The sequence below is a fragment of the Heterodontus francisci genome, chromosome 5, assembly GCF_036365525.1.
Source record: "Heterodontus francisci isolate sHetFra1 chromosome 5, sHetFra1.hap1, whole genome shotgun sequence".
NCBI lineage: Eukaryota > Metazoa > Chordata > Chondrichthyes > Heterodontiformes > Heterodontidae > Heterodontus > Heterodontus francisci.
In genome coordinates this window covers 62,225,059-62,242,318 of record NC_090375.1, presented here as the reverse complement: position 1 = coordinate 62,242,318, position 17,260 = coordinate 62,225,059, and the positions used below count along the sequence as shown (strand labels likewise).

The 17,260-nt window shown below is 51.6% G+C and overlaps 10 non-coding genes across 10 annotated transcripts; 4 read left to right on the top strand and 6 right to left on the bottom strand.

Moving 5' to 3' along the window:
• Positions 1 to 233: 233 nt before the first annotated feature.
• Positions 234 to 326, bottom strand: trnay-gua (transfer RNA tyrosine (anticodon GUA)). The gene is made up of 2 exons: positions 290 to 326; positions 234 to 269 (listed from the first exon to the last, which is right to left on the bottom strand). It is a non-coding gene; the product is annotated as a tRNA-Tyr (tRNA).
• A 2,758-nt stretch (positions 327 to 3,084) lies between these two features.
• On the bottom strand, positions 3,085 to 3,177 carry trnay-gua (transfer RNA tyrosine (anticodon GUA)). The gene is made up of 2 exons: positions 3,141 to 3,177; positions 3,085 to 3,120 (listed from the first exon to the last, which is right to left on the bottom strand). It is a non-coding gene; the product is annotated as a tRNA-Tyr (tRNA).
• A 1,412-nt stretch (positions 3,178 to 4,589) lies between these two features.
• trnar-acg (transfer RNA arginine (anticodon ACG)) lies at positions 4,590 to 4,662 on the top strand. The gene has a single exon. It is a non-coding gene; the product is annotated as a tRNA-Arg (tRNA).
• Positions 4,663 to 5,935: 1,273 nt separating this feature from the next.
• On the bottom strand, positions 5,936 to 6,028 carry trnay-gua (transfer RNA tyrosine (anticodon GUA)). The gene is made up of 2 exons: positions 5,992 to 6,028; positions 5,936 to 5,971 (listed from the first exon to the last, which is right to left on the bottom strand). It is a non-coding gene; the product is annotated as a tRNA-Tyr (tRNA).
• A 1,411-nt stretch (positions 6,029 to 7,439) lies between these two features.
• Positions 7,440 to 7,512, top strand: trnar-acg (transfer RNA arginine (anticodon ACG)). Its single transcript has one exon. It is a non-coding gene; the product is annotated as a tRNA-Arg (tRNA).
• A 1,273-nt stretch (positions 7,513 to 8,785) lies between these two features.
• On the bottom strand, positions 8,786 to 8,878 carry trnay-gua (transfer RNA tyrosine (anticodon GUA)). Its single transcript has 2 exons — positions 8,842 to 8,878; positions 8,786 to 8,821 (listed from the first exon to the last, which is right to left on the bottom strand). It is a non-coding gene; the product is annotated as a tRNA-Tyr (tRNA).
• A 1,411-nt stretch (positions 8,879 to 10,289) lies between these two features.
• On the top strand, positions 10,290 to 10,362 carry trnar-acg (transfer RNA arginine (anticodon ACG)). The gene has a single exon. It is a non-coding gene; the product is annotated as a tRNA-Arg (tRNA).
• A 1,273-nt stretch (positions 10,363 to 11,635) lies between these two features.
• On the bottom strand, positions 11,636 to 11,728 carry trnay-gua (transfer RNA tyrosine (anticodon GUA)). Its single transcript has 2 exons — positions 11,692 to 11,728; positions 11,636 to 11,671 (listed from the first exon to the last, which is right to left on the bottom strand). It is a non-coding gene; the product is annotated as a tRNA-Tyr (tRNA).
• Positions 11,729 to 13,140: 1,412 nt separating this feature from the next.
• trnar-acg (transfer RNA arginine (anticodon ACG)) lies at positions 13,141 to 13,213 on the top strand. Its single transcript has one exon. It is a non-coding gene; the product is annotated as a tRNA-Arg (tRNA).
• Positions 13,214 to 14,486: 1,273 nt separating this feature from the next.
• On the bottom strand, positions 14,487 to 14,579 carry trnay-gua (transfer RNA tyrosine (anticodon GUA)). The gene is made up of 2 exons: positions 14,543 to 14,579; positions 14,487 to 14,522 (listed from the first exon to the last, which is right to left on the bottom strand). It is a non-coding gene; the product is annotated as a tRNA-Tyr (tRNA).
• Positions 14,580 to 17,260: the final 2,681 nt, after the last annotated feature.

Here is a 17,260-nt window from a genome sequence, read left to right as displayed (position 1 = left end):
AAGAGTTGTGTAATGTTGTGTCGGAAGTGTATTTTTGAGGTACAGGGCTGTGTGCTGAGCAGCAGGTGCAAGTGCAGAAGTGAAAGAACTGTGTGCGGGCTGTTATGAGAGAGGAAAAGGGGGTTGGTGCGCCTTGTTCGCAAGATCCGAGCGCGTTGTGTACTTGTGAAATTTAGAGTGCTGCCTCGAGCAAATTGTGGCATTGTGCAGACGTAGTGGAAAAAGGCCGTTGTTCCTTCGAGCCGGAATTGAACCAGCGACCTAAGGATGTCAGTGTTTTGATTTTCCTCTACAGTCCTCCGCTCTACCAGCTGAGCTATCGAAGGGGCAGGAGTTGTGGCACATGCAGCTGATTTAGTGCCATGCACTTTTGGCCACTCAGGGCCTTGTGCGCCTATTGATGGCGCAGCACTGTGGCACCGTGAGCCGCCAGCTGCTCCCCGCAGCTTGTGCGAGTAGTGTAATGGATAAGGCTTCCGTCTGTGGATCGCAAGCTGATAGCGTGCACTCCTTCCTGGCTGGCAGATTTATGCAAACTTTGCATTATGACTCGGGACACCAGGCAAGCTGACTTACTTGGGCGCGCCACCTTTGGCGTCGCTTTCTCAAGTCCCTTCTCAGCGCAGTAGGCACTCTCATTATCTGAAAGTCCTGACTTGGCAATGCCAAGTGACGCACACCACGATAAGCATCAACTGCTGCGAGAGGAACTTCAACGCGGTGAAAGCCGCACTTTGGTCTGTCCGAATTTTGCTGGTCTTCCGGTGCGAGGAGCTGTCGACGACCGAGCGTTGCCGATTGGCACATTCCAAGGTCCAGGACTATGTCCCGAGGGACGCACTGAAGCTTGGCAGGTGTCCCTCCTAGTTGACCTGCGGCCTGCAAGGAAATCCTGCTTCCGGTTGGCCGCCTGCGAGAACATATTCAATGCTTTGCTCCAGTCAGCATGTCTGAGCACCAGCAGGCGAGCAGCTGCAGGACCGCAAGCCAGAAAAATGATGAAAGAAGCCGAAAAGAGCTGGAGCTGACGGAAGGCAAGCGAAGTGAGCGGAAACTAGCAACCGCCACCAGTGTGAAGGAGCAGCCGAGAAGCCCGTGTGACTGACAGGAGGCTTCTTTTTCTTCCAAGGAAGTACTGAGTGTTTGGAAGAGTTACTGCTCCACGGAGCTGCTTGTACGCACCACAGAATGTCGCACGTGAAATGCTGGCAAGTACAGTGAGGCACCTCTTGTAGTGTAATGAGAGAAACTGATCTGTATTGCACTTGATGTCATGTCAAATTTCAACTGTTATGTAATGTATGCTTGCAAATTTTATCAAAAAAGTCTCTTTTTGGAAAGAAAAAGCAACGGTCTGCTGGCGCACAGAAGCAGCTGCACATGTGAAACAGCTGTGTGCAGGGTGTTTTCAGAGAGCAAAGGAGACATTCTGCGCATTGGCGACAACATGTTCCTTCAAAGCAACCTGTCAAGTTAAGAGCACTGGCTTCGGCTAATTGCTGCTTACTCCAAAATGGCAGCTGCACCTTTGAGCTGGAATTGCGGCAGAAACCTAAGGATAACCTTGCTTTGCATGCTCGTGTACTTCACCACTGTTCAAGCTCAAGCATGGAAGGGAAGCAGTGAAGGTGATTCTCTTTGCTGATTGATCACCAAGCGACTCTGACCATTCCCACCCGTGGAGCTGCAAACACTGCAGCTGTGCAGACTGTGAGCTGCAAGTGCAAAAGTACCTTTGGGGCCAGTGGCGCAGTGGATAATGTGTCTGACTACAGATCAGCAGATTGTAGGTTCGACTCTGACCTGGCCCGTGCTGTTTTTGTACAAACTATGCATTGTGACTTTCTGCGCTTGCGAGCTGGCCGTGCTGCCTGATTCCTTGCAGGGCAAGTGCCTTCATAGCGGCGTAGGCATTTTTCACTCTCAAAATGCGAAGCTCCTCAATGCAATCCGCACTCAAAGTATGCAATGCTGCAAAGCCTTTTCTTTTCCCCTTCACTCAACTCAGCTTTCCAAGGTGGAAAAGTCAAGAAGCCTTGCTTGCCACAGCACAAGAAAGGATATGAAGCCTTTTCAGCACTTTGTGGCTGAGCAGGTGCAACCAATTGGGAGAAGAAGAGCCGGCGCCACTGTTGAGTGCCAAGAACTGGCCGAGCGGAGCGGAGCTAAGAAAGAAGTGGAGAATGCAGGCATCGATCCCGCTACCTCTCGCATGCAAAGCGAGCGCTCTACCACTTGAGCTAATTCCCCAGTGTTGTTGGGGTTGTTAGCCTAGCTTGTTTGGCAGGAGCTCCTCAGCACCACCCTCAACTTGGTCCGTGAGCAGCAGGGAAATCCTGCTTCGGCTTGGCCGGCTGCCTCAAGGCATTCAATGCTTTGCTCCAATCAGCATGTGCGAGCACCAGCAGGCGAGCAGCTGCAGGACCGCAAGCCACAATAACCATGGACGAAGCCAAAAAGAGCCGGAGCTTGCGCAAGGCAAGCCAGCTGAGCGGAAACGAGCAGCCACCCCGAGCGTCAGGGTGCAGCCTAGAACCCTGTCTGACTGACACAAGATTTCTTTTGTTTTCTAGTGAGTGCTGAGCATACTACTTCAAAGAACTCCCTGCTTGGGGCAGCTGACGCAAAAGGGTGCGTGAGGAAAGGCCACTCTGTAAGAGTCTGGCGCCATAGTATAGCGAGCGGCTGGAAACTGTGTAAAAGCCCTGGGGCTGTGGCAGCGGAGAATGTTGGTGATGAAATGTAAATGTACATTGTAAATATAAGCTAGTTCGGCAAGTGTAGTGAGGCAGCTGATGTAGTGTATTGAAAGTAAGGGATGTGCATTGCACTTTATCGGAGGTGAAATTTGAAGAGTTGTGTAATGTTGTGTCGGAAGTGTATTTTTGAGGTACAGGGCTGTGTGCTGAGCAGCAGGTGCAAGTGCAGAAGTGAAAGAACTGTGTGCGGGCTGTTATGAGAGAGGAAAAGGGGGTTGGTGCGCCTTGTTCGCAAGATCCGAGCGCGTTGTGTACTTGTGAAATTTAGAGTGCTGCCTCGAGCAAATTGTGGCATTGTGCAGACGTAGTGGAAAAAGGCCGTTGTTCCTTCGAGCCGGAATTGAACCAGCGACCTAAGGATGTCAGTGTTTTGATTTTCCTCTACAGTCCTCCGCTCTACCAGCTGAGCTATCGAAGGGGCAGGAGTTGTGGCACATGCAGCTGATTTAGTGCCATGCACTTTTGGCCACTCAGGGCCTTGTGCGCCTATTGATGGCGCAGCACTGTGGCACCGTGAGCCGCCAGCTGCTCCCCGCAGCTTGTGCGAGTAGTGTAATGGATAAGGCTTCCGTCTGTGGATCGCAAGCTGATAGCGTGCACTCCTTCCTGGCTGGCAGATTTATGCAAACTTTGCATTATGACTCGGGACACCAGGCAAGCTGACTTACTTGGGCGCGCCACCTTTGGCGTCGCTTTCTCAAGTCCCTTCTCAGCGCAGTAGGCACTCTCATTATCTGAAAGTCCTGACTTGGCAATGCCAAGTGACGCACACCACGATAAGCATCAACTGCTGCGAGAGGAACTTCAACGCGGTGAAAGCCGCACTTTGGTCTGTCCGAATTTTGCTGGTCTTCCGGTGCGAGGAGCTGTCGACGACCGAGCGTTGCCGATTGGCACATTCCAAGGTCCAGGACTATGTCCCGAGGGACGCACTGAAGCTTGGCAGGTGTCCCTCCTAGTTGACCTGCGGCCTGCAAGGAAATCCTGCTTCCGGTTGGCCGCCTGCGAGAACATATTCAATGCTTTGCTCCAGTCAGCATGTCTGAGCACCAGCAGGCGAGCAGCTGCAGGACCGCAAGCCAGAAAAATGATGAAAGAAGCCGAAAAGAGCTGGAGCTGACGGAAGGCAAGCGAAGTGAGCGGAAACTAGCAACCGCCACCAGTGTGAAGGAGCAGCCGAGAAGCCCGTGTGACTGACAGGAGGCTTCTTTTTCTTCCAAGGAAGTACTGAGTGTTTGGAAGAGTTACTGCTCCACGGAGCTGCTTGTACGCACCACAGAATGTCGCACGTGAAATGCTGGCAAGTACAGTGAGGCACCTCTTGTAGTGTAATGAGAGAAACTGATCTGTATTGCACTTGATGTCATGTCAAATTTCAACTGTTATGTAATGTATGCTTGCAAATTTTATCAAAAAAGTCTCTTTTTGGAAAGAAAAAGCAACGGTCTGCTGGCGCACAGAAGCAGCTGCACATGTGAAACAGCTGTGTGCAGGGTGTTTTCAGAGAGCAAAGGAGACATTCTGCGCATTGGCGACAACATGTTCCTTCAAAGCAACCTGTCAAGTTAAGAGCACTGGCTTCGGCTAATTGCTGCTTACTCCAAAATGGCAGCTGCACCTTTGAGCTGGAATTGCGGCAGAAACCTAAGGATAACCTTGCTTTGCATGCTCGTGTACTTCACCACTGTTCAAGCTCAAGCATGGAAGGGAAGCAGTGAAGGTGATTCTCTTTGCTGATTGATCACCAAGCGACTCTGACCATTCCCACCCGTGGAGCTGCAAACACCGCAGCTGTGCAGACTGTGAGCTGCAAGTGCAAATGTGCCTTTGGGGCCAGTGGCGCAATGGATAACGTGTCTGACTACGGATCAGAAGATTGTAGGTTCGACTCCTACCTGGCTCGTGCTGTTTTTGTACAAACTATGCATTGTGACTTTCTGCGCTTGCGAGCTGGCCGTGCTGCCTGATTCCTTGCAGGGCAGGTTCCTTCATAGCGGCGTAGGCATTTTTCACTCTCAAAATGCGAAGCTCCTCAATGCAATCCGCACTCAAAGTATGCAATGCTGCAAAGCCTTTTCTTTTCCCCTTCACTCAACTCAGCTTTCCAAGGTGGAAAAGTCAAGAAGCCTTGCTTGCCACAGCACAAGAAAGGATATGAAGCCTTTTCAGCACTTTGTGGCTGAGCAGGTGCAACCAATTGGGAGAAGAAGAGCCGGCGCCACTGTTGAGTGCCAAGAACTGGCCGAGCGGAGCGGAGCTAAGAAAGAAGTGGAGAATGCAGGCATCGATCCCGCTACCTCTCGCATGCAAAGCGAGCGCTCTACCACTTGAGCTAATTCCCCAGTGTTGTTGGGGTTGTTAGCCTAGCTTGTTTGGCAGGAGCTCCTCAGCACCACCCTCAACTTGGTCCGTGAGCAGCAGGGAAATCCTGCTTCGGCTTGGCCGGCTGCCTCAAGGCATTCAATGCTTTGCTCCAATCAGCATGTGCGAGCACCAGCAGGCGAGCAGCTGCAGGACCGCAAGCCACAATAACCATGGACGAAGCCAAAAAGAGCCGGAGCTTGCGCAAGGCAAGCCAGCTGAGCGGAAACGAGCAGCCACCCCGAGCGTCAGGGTGCAGCCTAGAACCCTGTCTGACTGACACAAGATTTCTTTTGTTTTCTAGTGAGTGCTGAGCATACTCCTTCAAAGAACTCCCTGCTTGGGGGAGCTGACGCAAAAGGGTGCGTGAGGAAAGGCCACTCTGTAAGAGTCTGGCGCCATAGTATAGCGAGCGGCTGGAAACTGTGTAAAAGCCCTGGGGCTGTGGCAGCGGAGAATGATGGTGATGAAATGTAAATGTACATTGTAAATATAAGCTAGTTCGGCAAGTGTAGTGAGGCAGCTGATGTAGTGTATTGAAAGTAAGGGATGTGCATTGCACTTTATCGGAGGTGAAATTTGAAGAGTTGTGTAATGTTGTGTCGGAAGTGTATTTTTGAGGTACAGGGCTGTGTGCTGAGCAGCAGGTGCAAGTGCAGAAGTGAAAGAACTGTGTGCGGGCTGTTATGAGAGAGGAAAAGGGGGTTGGTGCGCCTTGTTCGCAAGATCCGAGCGCGTTGTGTACTTGTGAAATTTAGAGTGCTGCCTCGAGCAAATTGTGGCATTGTGCAGACGTAGTGGAAAAAGGCCGTTGTTCCTTCGAGCCGGAATTGAACCAGCGACCTAAGGATGTCAGTGTTTTGATTTTCCTCTACAGTCCTCCGCTCTACCAGCTGAGCTATCGAAGGGGCAGGAGTTGTGGCACATGCAGCTGATTTAGTGCCATGCACTTTTGGCCACTCAGGGCCTTGTGCGCCTATTGATGGCGCAGCACTGTGGCACCGTGAGCCGCCAGCTGCTCCCCGCAGCTTGTGCGAGTAGTGTAATGGATAAGGCTTCCGTCTGTGGATCGCAAGCTGATAGCGTGCACTCCTTCCTGGCTGGCAGATTTATGCAAACTTTGCATTATGACTCGGGACACCAGGCAAGCTGACTTACTTGGGCGCGCCACCTTTGGCGTCGCTTTCTCAAGTCCCTTCTCAGCGCAGTAGGCACTCTCATTATCTGAAAGTCCTGACTTGGCAATGCCAAGTGACGCACACCACGATAAGCATCAACTGCTGCGAGAGGAACTTCAACGCGGTGAAAGCCGCACTTTGGTCTGTCCGAATTTTGCTGGTCTTCCGGTGCGAGGAGCTGTCGACGACCGAGCGTTGCCGATTGGCACATTCCAAGGTCCAGGACTATGTCCCGAGGGACGCACTGAAGCTTGGCAGGTGTCCCTCCTAGTTGACCTGCGGCCTGCAAGGAAATCCTGCTTCCGGTTGGCCGCCTGCGAGAACATATTCAATGCTTTGCTCCAGTCAGCATGTCTGAGCACCAGCAGGCGAGCAGCTGCAGGACCGCAAGCCAGAAAAATGATGAAAGAAGCCGAAAAGAGCTGGAGCTGACGGAAGGCAAGCGAAGTGAGCGGAAACTAGCAACCGCCACCAGTGTGAAGGAGCAGCCGAGAAGCCTGTGTGACTGACAGGAGGCTTCTTTTTCTTCCAAGGAAGTACTGAGTGTTTGGAAGAGTTACTGCTCCACGGAGCTGCTTGTACGCACCACAGAATGTCGCACGTGAAATGCTGGCAAGTACAGTGAGGCACCTCTTGTAGTGTAATGAGAGAAACGATCTGTATTGCACTTGATGTCATGTCAAATTTCAACTGTTATGTAATGTATGCTTGCAAATGTTATCAAAAAAGTCTCTTTTTGGAAAGAAAAAGCAACGGTCTGCTGGCGCACAGAAGCAGCTGCACATGTGAAACAGCTGTGTGCAGGGTGTTTTCAGAGAGCAAAGGAGACATTCTGCGCATTGGCGACAACATGTTCCTTCAAAGCAACCTGTCAAGTTAAGAGCACTGGCTTCGGCTAATTGCTGCTTACTCCAAAATGGCAGCTGCACCTTTGAGCTGGAATTGCGGCAGAAACCTAAGGATAACCTTGCTTTGCATGCTCGTGTACTTCACCACTGTTCAAGCTCAAGCATGGAAGGGAAGCAGTGAAGGTGATTCTCTTTGCTGATTGATCACCAAGCGACTCTGACCATTCCCACCCGTGGAGCTGCAAACACCGCAGCTGTGCAGACTGTGAGCTGCAAGTGCAAATGTACCTTTGGGGCCAGTGGCGCAATGGATAACGTGTCTGACTACGGATCAGAAGATTGTAGGTTCGACTCCTACCTGGCTCGTGCTGTTTTTGTACAAACTATGCATTGTGACTTTCTGCGCTTGCGAGCTGGCCGTGCTGCCTGATTCCTTGCAGGGCAAGTTCCTTCATAGCGGCGTAGGCATTTTTCACTCTCAAAATGCGAAGCTCCTCAATGCAATCCGCACTCAAAGTATGCAATGCTGCAAAGCCTTTTCTTTTCCCCTTCACTCAACTCAGCTTTCCAAGGTGGAAAAGTCAAGAAGCCTTGCTTGCCACAGCACAAGAAAGGATATGAAGCCTTTTCAGCACTTTGTGGCTGAGCAGGTGCAAGCAATTGGGAGAAGAAGAGCCGGCGCCACTGTTGAGTGCCAAGAACTGGCCGAGCGGAGCGGAGCTAAGAAAGAAGTGGAGAATGCAGGCATCGATCCCGCTACCTCTCGCATGCAAAGCGAGCGCTCTACCACTTGAGCTAATTCCCCAGTGTTGTTGGGGTTGTTAGCCTAGCTTGTTTGGCAGGAGCTCCTCAGCACCACCCTCAACTTGGTCCGTGAGCAGCAGGGAAATCCTGCTTCGGCTTGGCCGGCTGCCTCAAGGCATTCAATGCTTTGCTCCAATCAGCATGTGCGAGCACCAGCAGGCGAGCAGCTGCAGGACCGCAAGCCACAATAACCATGGACGAAGCCAAAAAGAGCCGGAGCTTGCGCAAGGCAAGCCAGCTGAGCGGAAACGAGCAGCCACCCCGAGCGTCAGGGTGCAGCCTAGAACCCTGTCTGACTGACACAAGATTTCTTTTGTTTTCTAGTGAGTGCTGAGCATACTACTTCAAAGAACTCCCTGCTTGGGGCAGCTGACGCAAAAGGGTGCGTGAGGAAAGGCCACTCTGTAAGAGTCTGGCGCCATAGTATAGCGAGCGGCTGGAAACTGTGTAAAAGCCCTGGGGCTGTGGCAGCGGAGAATGTTGGTGATGAAATGTAAATGTACATTGTAAATATAAGCTAGTTCGGCAAGTGTAGTGAGGCAGCTGATGTAGTGTATTGAAAGTAAGGGATGTGCATTGCACTTTATCGGAGGTGAAATTTGAAGAGTTGTGTAATGTTGTGTCGGAAGTGTATTTTTGAGGTACAGGGCTGTGTGCTGAGCAGCAGGTGCAAGTGCAGAAGTGAAAGAACTGTGTGCGGGCTGTTATGAGAGAGGAAAAGGGGGTTGGTGCGCCTTGTTCGCAAGATCCGAGCGCGTTGTGTACTTGTGAAATTTAGAGTGCTGCCTCGAGCAAATTGTGGCATTGTGCAGACGGAGTGGAAAAAGGCCGTTGTTCCTTCGAGCCGGAATTGAACCAGCGACCTAAGGATGTCAGTGTTTTGATTTTCCTCTACAGTCCTCCGCTCTACCAGCTGAGCTATCGAAGGGGCTGGAGTTGTGGCACATGCAGCTGATTTAGTGCCATGCACTTTTGGCCACTCAGGGCCTTGTGCGCCTATTGATGGCGCAGCACTGTGGCACCGTGAGCCGCCAGCTGCTCCCCGCAGCTTGTGCGAGTAGTGTAATGGATAAGGCTTCCGTCTGTGGATCGCAAGCTGATAGCGTGCACTCCTTCCTGGCTGGCAGATTTATGCAAACTTTGCATTATGACTCGGGACACCAGGCAAGCTGACTTACTTGGGCGCGCCACCTTTGGCGTCGCTTTCTCAAGTCCCTTCTCAGCGCAGTAGGCACTCTCATTATCTGAAAGTCCTGACTTGGCAATGCCAAGTGACGCACACCACGATAAGCATCAACTGCTGCGAGAGGAACTTCAACGCGGTGAAAGCCGCACTTTGGTCTGTCCGAATTTTGCTGGTCTTCCGGTGCGAGGAGCTGTCGACGACCGAGCGTTGCCGATTGGCACATTCCAAGGTCCAGGACTATGTCCCGAGGGACGCACTGAAGCTTGGCAGGTGTCCCTCCTAGTTGACCTGCGGCCTGCAAGGAAATCCTGCTTCCGGTTGGCCGCCTGCGAGAACATATTCAATGCTTTGCTCCAGTCAGCATGTCTGAGCACCAGCAGGCGAGCAGCTGCAGGACCGCAAGCCAGAAAAATGATGAAAGAAGCCGAAAAGAGCTGGAGCTGACGGAAGGCAAGCGAAGTGAGCGGAAACTAGCAACCGCCACCAGTGTGAAGGAGCAGCCGAGAAGCCCGTGTGACTGACAGGAGGCTTCTTTTTCTTCCAAGGAAGTACTGAGTGTTTGGAAGAGTTACTGCTCCACGGAGCTGCTTGTACGCACCACAGAATGTCGCACGTGAAATGCTGGCAAGTACAGTGAGGCACCTCTTGTAGTGTAATGAGAGAAACGATCTGTATTGCACTTGATGTCATGTCAAATTTCAACTGTTATGTAATGTATGCTTGCAAATGTTATCAAAAAAGTCTCTTTTTGGAAAGAAAAAGCAACGGTCTGCTGGCGCACAGAAGCAGCTGCACATGTGAAACAGCTGTGTGCAGGGTGTTTTCAGAGAGCAAAGGAGACATTCTGCGCATTGGCGACAACATGTTCCTTCAAAGCAACCTGTCAAGTTAAGAGCACTGGCTTCGGCTAATTGCTGCTTACTCCAAAATGGCAGCTGCACCTTTGAGCTGGAATTGCGGCAGAAACCTAAGGATAACCTTGCTTTGCATGCTCGTGTACTTCACCACTGTTCAAGCTCAAGCATGGAAGGGAAGCAGTGAAGGTGATTCTCTTTGCTGATTGATCACCAAGCGACTCTGACCATTCCCACCCGTGGAGCTGCAAACACCGCAGCTGTGCAGACTGTGAGCTGCAAGTGCAAATGTACCTTTGGGGCCAGTGGCGCAATGGATAACGTGTCTGACTACGGATCAGAAGATTGTAGGTTCGACTCCTACCTGGCTCGTGCTGTTTTTGTACAAACTATGCATTGTGACTTTCTGCGCTTGCGAGCTGGCCGTGCTGCCTGATTCCTTGCAGGGCAAGTTCCTTCATAGCGGCGTAGGCATTTTTCACTCTCAAAATGCGAAGCTCCTCAATGCAATCCGCACTCAAAGTATGCAATGCTGCAAAGCCTTTTCTTTTCCCCTTCACTCAACTCAGCTTTCCAAGGTGGAAAAGTCAAGAAGCCTTGCTTGCCACAGCACAAGAAAGGATATGAAGCCTTTTCAGCACTTTGTGGCTGAGCAGGTGCAAGCAATTGGGAGAAGAAGAGCCGGCGCCACTGTTGAGTGCCAAGAACTGGCCGAGCGGAGCGGAGCTAAGAAAGAAGTGGAGAATGCAGGCATCGATCCCGCTACCTCTCGCATGCAAAGCGAGCGCTCTACCACTTGAGCTAATTCCCCAGTGTTGTTGGGGTTGTTAGCCTAGCTTGTTTGGCAGGAGCTCCTCAGCACCACCCTCAACTTGGTCCGTGAGCAGCAGGGAAATCCTGCTTCGGCTTGGCCGGCTGCCTCAAGGCATTCAATGCTTTGCTCCAATCAGCATGTGCGAGCACCAGCAGGCGAGCAGCTGCAGGACCGCAAGCCACAATAACCATGGACGAAGCCAAAAAGAGCCGGAGCTTGCGCAAGGCAAGCCAGCTGAGCGGAAACGAGCAGCCACCCCGAGCGTCAGGGTGCAGCCTAGAACCCTGTCTGACTGACACAAGATTTCTTTTGTTTTCTAGTGAGTGCTGAGCATACTACTTCAAAGAACTCCCTGCTTGGGGCAGCTGACGCAAAAGGGTGCGTGAGGAAAGGCCACTCTGTAAGAGTCTGGCGCCATAGTATAGCGAGCGGCTGGAAACTGTGTAAAAGCCCTGGGGCTGTGGCAGCGGAGAATGTTGGTGATGAAATGTAAATGTACATTGTAAATATAAGCTAGTTCGGCAAGTGTAGTGAGGCAGCTGATGTAGTGTATTGAAAGTAAGGGATGTGCATTGCACTTTATCGGAGGTGAAATTTGAAGAGTTGTGTAATGTTGTGTCGGAAGTGTATTTTTGAGGTACAGGGCTGTGTGCTGAGCAGCAGGTGCAAGTGCAGAAGTGAAAGAACTGTGTGCGGGCTGTTATGAGAGAGGAAAAGGGGGTTGGTGCGCCTTGTTCGCAAGATCCGAGCGCGTTGTGTACTTGTGAAATTTAGAGTGCTGCCTCGAGCAAATTGTGGCATTGTGCAGACGGAGTGGAAAAAGGCCGTTGTTCCTTCGAGCCGGAATTGAACCAGCGACCTAAGGATGTCAGTGTTTTGATTTTCCTCTACAGTCCTCCGCTCTACCAGCTGAGCTATCGAAGGGGCTGGAGTTGTGGCACATGCAGCTGATTTAGTGCCATGCACTTTTGGCCACTCAGGGCCTTGTGCGCCTATTGATGGCGCAGCACTGTGGCACCGTGAGCCGCCAGCTGCTCCCCGCAGCTTGTGCGAGTAGTGTAATGGATAAGGCTTCCGTCTGTGGATCGCAAGCTGATAGCGTGCACTCCTTCCTGGCTGGCAGATTTATGCAAACTTTGCATTATGACTCGGGACACCAGGCAAGCTGACTTACTTGGGCGCGCCACCTTTGGCGTCGCTTTCTCAAGTCCCTTCTCAGCGCAGTAGGCACTCTCATTATCTGAAAGTCCTGACTTGGCAATGCCAAGTGACGCACACCACGATAAGCATCAACTGCTGCGAGAGGAACTTCAACGCGGTGAAAGCCGCACTTTGGTCTGTCCGAATTTTGCTGGTCTTCCGGTGCGAGGAGCTGTCGACGACCGAGCGTTGCCGATTGGCACATTCCAAGGTCCAGGACTATGTCCCGAGGGACGCACTGAAGCTTGGCAGGTGTCCCTCCTAGTTGACCTGCGGCCTGCAAGGAAATCCTGCTTCCGGTTGGCCGCCTGCGAGAACATATTCAATGCTTTGCTCCAGTCAGCATGTCTGAGCACCAGCAGGCGAGCAGCTGCAGGACCGCAAGCCAGAAAAATGATGAAAGAAGCCGAAAAGAGCTGGAGCTGACGGAAGGCAAGCGAAGTGAGCGGAAACTAGCAACCGCCACCAGTGTGAAGGAGCAGCCGAGAAGCCCGTGTGACTGACAGGAGGCTTCTTTTTCTTCCAAGGAAGTACTGAGTGTTTGGAAGAGTTACTGCTCCACGGAGCTGCTTGTACGCACCACAGAATGTCGCACATGAAATGCTGGCAAATACAGTGAGGCACCTCTTGTAGTGTAATGAGAGAAACTGATCTGTATTGCACTTGATGTCATGTCAAATTTCAACTGTTATGTAATGTATGCTTGCAAATGTTATCAAAAAAGTCTCTTTTTGGAAAGAAAAAGCAACGGTCTGCTGGCGCACAGAAGCAGCTGCACATGTGAAACAGCTGTGTGCAGGGTGTTTTCAGAGAGCAAAGGAGACATTCTGCGCATTGGCGACAACATGTTCCTTCAAAGCAACCTGTCAAGTTAAGAGCACTGGCTTCGGCTAATTGCTGCTTACTCCAAAATGGCAGCTGCACCTTTGAGCTGGAATTGCGGCAGAAACCTAAGGATAACCTTGCTTTGCATGCTCGTGTACTTCACCACTGTTCAAGCTCAAGCATGGAAGGGAAGCAGTGAAGGTGATTCTCTTTGCTGATTGATCACCAAGCGACTCTGACCATTCCCACCCGTGGAGCTGCAAACACCGCAGCTGTGCAGACTGTGAGCTGCAAGTGCAAATGTACCTTTGGGGCCAGTGGCGCAATGGATAACGTGTCTGACTACGGATTAGAAGATTGTAGGTTCGACTCCTACCTGGCTCGTGCTGTTTTTGTACAAACTATGCATTGTGACTTTCTGCGCTTGCGAGCTGGCCGTGCTGCCTGATTCCTTGCAGGGCAAGTTCCTTCATAGCGGCGTAGGCATTTTTCACTCTCAAAATGCGAAGCTCCTCAATGCAATCCGCACTCAAAGTATGCAATGCTGCAAAGCCTTTTCTTTTCCCCTTCACTCAACTCAGCTTTCCAAGGTGGAAAAGTCAAGAAGCCTTGCTTGCCACAGCACAAGAAAGGATATGAAGCCTTTTCAGCACTTTGTGGCTGAGCAGGTGCAACCAATTGGGAGAAGAAGAGCCGGCGCCACTGTTGAGTGCCAAGAACTGGCCGAGCGGAGCGGAGCTAAGAAAGAAGTGGAGAATGCAGGCATCGATCCCGCTACCTCTCGCATGCAAAGCGAGCGCTCTACCACTTGAGCTAATTCCCCAGTGTTGTTGGGGTTGTTAGCCTAGCTTGTTTGGCAGGAGCTCCTCAGCACCACCCTCAACTTGGTCCGTGAGCAGCAGGGAAATCCTGCTTCGGCTTGGCCGGCTGCCTCAAGGCATTCAATGCTTTGCTCCAATCAGCATGTGCGAGCACCAGCAGGCGAGCAGCTGCAGGACCGCAAGCCACAATAACCATGGACGAAGCCAAAAAGAGCCGGAGCTTGCGCAAGGCAAGCCAGCTGAGCGGAAACGAGCAGCCACCCCGAGCGTCAGGGTGCAGCCTAGAACCCTGTCTGACTGACACAAGATTTCTTTTGTTTTCTAGTGAGTGCTGAGCATACTACTTCAAAGAACTCCCTGCTTGGGGCAGCTGACGCAAAAGGGTGCGTGAGGAAAGGCCACTCTGTAAGAGTCTGGCGCCATAGTATAGCGAGCGGCTGGAAACTGTGTAAAAGCCCTGGGGCTGTGGCAGCGGAGAATGTTGGTGATGAAATGTAAATGTACATTGTAAATATAAGCTAGTTCGGCAAGTGTAGTGAGGCAGCTGATGTAGTGTATTGAAAGTAAGGGATGTGCATTGCACTTTATCGGAGGTGAAATTTGAAGAGTTGTGTAATGTTGTGTCGGAAGTGTATTTTTGAGGTACAGGGCTGTGTGCTGAGCAGCAGGTGCAAGTGCAGAAGTGAAAGAACTGTGTGCGGGCTGTTATGAGAGAGGAAAAGGGGGTTGGTGCGCCTTGTTCGCAAGATCCGAGCGCGTTGTGTACTTGTGAAATTTAGAGTGCTGCCTCGAGCAAATTGTGGCATTGTGCAGATGGAGTGGAAAAAGGCCGTTGTTCCTTCGAGCCGGAATTGAACCAGCGACCTAAGGATGTCAGTGTTTTGATTTTCCTCTACAGTCCTCCGCTCTACCAGCTGAGATATCGAAGGGGCTGGAGTTGTGGCACATGCAGCTGATTTAGTGCCATGCACTTTTGGCCACTCAGGGCCTTGTGCGCCTATTGATGGCGCAGCACTGTGGCACCGTGAGCCGCCAGCTGCTCCCCGCAGCTTGTGCGAGTAGTGTAATGGATAAGGCTTCCGTCTGTGGATCGCAAGCTGATAGCGTGCACTCCTTCCTGGCTGGCAGATTTATGCAAACTTTGCATTATGACTCGGGACACCAGGCAAGCTGACTTACTTGGGCGCGCCACCTTTGGCGTCGCTTTCTCAAGTCCCTTCTCAGCGCAGTAGGCACTCTCATTATCTGAAAGTCCTGACTTGGCAATGCCAAGTGAAGCACACCACGATAAGCATCAACTGCTGCGAGAGGAACTTCAACGCGGTGAAAGCCGCACTTTGGTCTGTCCGAATTTTGCTGGTCTTCCGGTGCGAGGAGCTGTCGACGACCGAGCGTTGCCGATTGGCACATTCCAAGGTCCAGGACTATGTCCCGAGGGACGCACTGAAGCTTGGCAGGTGTCCCTCCTAGTTGACCTGCGGCCTGCAAGGAAATCCTGCTTCCGGTTGGCCGCCTGCGAGAACATATTCAATGCTTTGCTCCAGTCAGCATGTCTGAGCACCAGCAGGCGAGCAGCTGCAGGACCGCAAGCCAGAAAAATGATGAAAGAAGCCGAAAAGAGCTGGAGCTGACGGAAGGCAAGCGAAGTGAGCGGAAACTAGCAACCGCCACCAGTGTGATGGAGCAGCCGAGAAGCCCGTGTGACTGACAGGAGGCTTCTTTTTCTTCCAAGGAAGTACTGAGTGTTTGGAAGAGTTACTGCTCCACGGAGCTGCTTGTACGCACCACAGAATGTCGCACGTGAAATGCTGGCAAGTACAGTGAGGCACCTCTTGTAGTGTAATGAGAGAAACTGATCTGTATTGCACTTGATGTCATGTCAAATTTCAACTGTTATGTAATGTATGCTTGCAAATTTTATCAAAAAAGTCTCTTTTTGGAAAGAAAAAGCAACGGTCTGCTGGCGCACAGAAGCAGCTGCACATGTGAAACAGCTGTGTGCAGGGTGTTTTCAGAGAGCAAAGGAGACATTCTGCGCATTGGCGACAACATGTTCCTTCAAAGCAACCTGTCAAGTTAAGAGCACTGGCTTCGGCTAATTGCTGCTTACTCTAAAATGGCAGCTGCACCTTTGAGCTGGAATTGCGGCAGAAACCTAAGGATAACCTTGCTTTGCATGCTCGTGTACTTCACCACTGTTCAAGCTCAAGCATGGAAGGGAAGCAGTGAAGGTGATTCTCTTTGCTGATTGATCACCAAGCGACTCTGACCATTCCCACCCGTGGAGCTGCAAACACTGCAGCTGTGCAGACTGTGAGCTGCAAGTGCAAATGTACCTTTGGGGCCAGTGGCCACTGACTACGGATCAGAAGATTGTAGGTTCGACTCCTAACTGGCTCGTGCTGTTTTTGTACAAACTATGCATTGTGACTTTCTGCGCTTGCGAGCTGGCCGTGCTGCCTGATTCCTTGCAGGGCAAGTGCCTTCATAGCGGCGTAGGCATTTTTCACTCTCAAAATGCGAAGCTCCTCAATGCAATCCGCACTCAAAGTATGCAATGCTGCAAAGCCTTTTCTTTTCCCCTTCACTCAACTCAGCTTTCCAAGGTGGAAAAGTCAAGAAGCCTTGCTTGCCACAGCACAAGAAAGGATATGAAGCCTTTTCAGCACTTTGTGGCTGAGCAGGTGCAACCAATTGGGAGAAGAAGAGCCGGCGCCACTGTTGAGTGCCAAAAACTGGCCGAGCGGAGCGAAGAAAGAAGTGGAGAATGCAGGCATCGATCCCGCTACCTCTCGCATGCAAAGCGAGCGCTCTACCACTTGAGCTAATTCCCCAGTGTTGTTGGGGTTGTTAGCCTAGCTTGTTTGGCAGGAGCTCCTCAGCACCACCCTCAACTTGGTCCGTGAGCAGCAGGGAAATCCTGCTTCGGCTTGGCCGGCTGCCTCAAGGCATTCAATGCTTTGCTCCAATCAGCATGTGCGAGCACCAGCAGGCGAGCAGCTGCAGGACCGCAAGCCACAATAACCATGGACGAAGCCAAAAAGAGCCGGAGCTTGCGCAAGGCAAGCCAGCTGAGCGGAAACGAGCAGCCACCCCGAGCGTCAGGGTGCAGCCTAGAACCCTGTCTGACTGACACAAGATTTCTTTTGTTTTCTAGTGAGTGCTGAGCATACTCCTTCAAAGAACTCCCTGCTTGGGGCAGCTGACGCAAAAGGGTGCGTGAGGAAAGGCCACTCTGTAAGAGTCTGGCGCCATAGTATAGCGAGCGGCTGGAAACTGTGTAAAAGCCCTGGGGCTGTGGCAGCGGAGAATGATGGTGATGAAATGTAAATGTACATTGTAAATATAAGCTAGTTCGGCAAGTGTAGTGAGGCAGCTGATGTAGTGTATTGAAAGTAAGGGATGTGCATTGCACTTTATCGGAGGTGAAATTTGAAGAGTTGTGTAATGTTGTGTCGGAAGTGTATTTTTGAGGTACAGGGCTGTGTGCTGAGCAGCAGGTGCAAGTGCAGAAGTGAAAGAACTGTGTGCGGGCTGTTATGAGAGAGGAAAAGGGGGTTGGTGCGCCTTGTTCGCAAGATCCGAGCGCGTTGTGTACTTGTGAAATTTA